The following is a 2,089-nucleotide window of genomic DNA, read 5'->3' as shown; positions in this document are numbered from 1 at the left end:
TTTCTTTCTTTCTTTCTTTTTTAACCAGTAAGACTTTAAATTGGTAGTGGTTTCTAGGAAAATTCTCCTTTCTGAAACCAAGCCCGTCAAGCAAATGCTACCGTCTAATAAGGCTCACCCGCAACCCCTTTGATCACTAGCTTGCCCCCTAAATTAATTCAGGCCTGAGAATGTGATTTTGTTATGGTGCAGTTGTTTGGGTCTGTGTTTAAACTCTAGGAATACATTTGGTTTTACTAATGTAACTTGAGAGGATTGGTGAGTTATTTTGGGTGTAAATGGCCCAGCCCTGTAATGCTAGGCCACCCTTGATAAGAGCCACAATTATACCAGCTAGTCCCCTACAGAGGCACATGTTGCAGCCAGCATGGAGGGCTGAGAGCAGTGACTCCTCTTTCTGGACTACAGGCTCTCACTTTTCTCCTAGGTGGATTAGGTAGTTGGAGGCAGAAAGAAAATGTGTCCTGCTTTACCTGCATCCCATAAGCACCTGCTCCATCTTGGGCAAAGCACATTTGAACCTAGGAAAAACAAATTCAATCCCACCCCCACCCTTACCCCAGACACAGGGTGTCATATAGCCCAAGCTGGCCATTTGCCATGTAGATGAGGTTGGCCTTGAACTCCTGATCCTCCTACCTCTACCTCCCCAGTGTTGGGATTACAGATCTGTGCCATCATGCATGGCTCAAATGAATCTTCATACTAATTAGACTTCCATAAATGCTTTGAAAGCAGAGGATGGCCTACAAGAGTTATCACTAGTGACAGTAGGATGGAGTCCTAGCACGGCACCAACAAGAAGATAGGTCAGGTGTCAGGGTCTTGGCTGATCTTTAAGATCGAGGTGGACTAGGCATGGTGGCAAACTCACCTATAACCCCAGAACTTGGAGGTAGTGGCAAGAAAATCAGGAGTTCAAGACCATCCTTGGTTTTACCAGGCACCTGAGGGCCAGCCTGGGGATACACAAGATCCTGTCTCAAGAAAACAAAAACAAAGTTGGGCCTGGTGGTGCACAGGTTTAATCCCAGCACTCAGGAGGCAAAGGCAGGTGAATCTGTGAGATCAAGGCCAGCCAGCCAGGTCTACATAGCAAGTTCCAGGCCATCTGGGACTACAGAGAGACCCTGTCTCAAAAAGACCAAAAAAGGGGGAGGGAGGCTAGAGGGATTGCTCAGGGGTTAAGAGCACTGGCTGCTCTTGAAGAAAACCAGGATTTGGTTCCCAGCACCCACATGGTGGCTAACAAATACAAGTAACTCCAGTTCCAGGGGATCTGATGCTCTCTTTTGACCTCCATAGACATTGCATGACATGGGTGCACTTACACACACATGAAATAAAAATAATAAAATATTTTTTAAAAGACTGCCCCCCCAAAAAAGAAAGAAAAAGAAAACAAAACTAAATAAAAAGTTAAAATCAAAAAATAAAATCAAGGTTGTTGGACTAGAATATTCTATGGACACCATAGGTCTGCAAGAAGAGGCAGAGCTGGCTGTGGGACCAGCAGTGTGACTGAGAATCACTTGACTGCCTCTCACCCTTCCACTGGTCTCAGCCCAAATGCCTGCTCTGATACAGTACTGTTATCCCTTCCTAGAAAATTCCTTGCCTCACTTTGGTTAGTCTGTTGAGGAAAGGCCTAGAAAGACATACCCTGTGCTGCCACCTAATGGTTGCAGCTCTACCAAGGTACCCCTTCAAGGCTGTTTCTTCTTTGCATCCTCAGTCTCTAGCCAACCCACCAGCTATGAGAGACCACAGAAAAAAATGAAAAGAGTGCACATCTAGGTGCCCCCCATTAACAGAACCAGGACGGTCACTACGAACTGTAAGGTCTTTTTACACTTTGTAATTTCCTTCTGATTGTTATTTCCTGTTTTCCTGTCTTGATTAACCATTAAACTCTTAAAAACAGAAAGGACCAAGGTGTTTGTTTTCAAGGAGTGCAAGGAAGCAGGGAACTGGGGAGATAGAACCCTGGCTGTGTCCAAATGAAACAGCCTAGAGATGAGGTGGGAGGAAGGAGCTAAAGCTGATGGGGAAGGAGGCTGAATCCTCAGGGAAGAAAGGAAAGGGGTAG

This window comes from Nannospalax galili, unplaced genomic scaffold (genome assembly GCF_000622305.1).
Source record: "Nannospalax galili isolate Female #2095 unplaced genomic scaffold, S.galili_v1.0 scaffold879, whole genome shotgun sequence".
NCBI lineage: Eukaryota > Metazoa > Chordata > Mammalia > Rodentia > Spalacidae > Nannospalax > Nannospalax galili.
The sequence above is the reverse complement of the archived record's forward strand: the minus strand, read 5'-3'. Positions refer to the sequence as shown.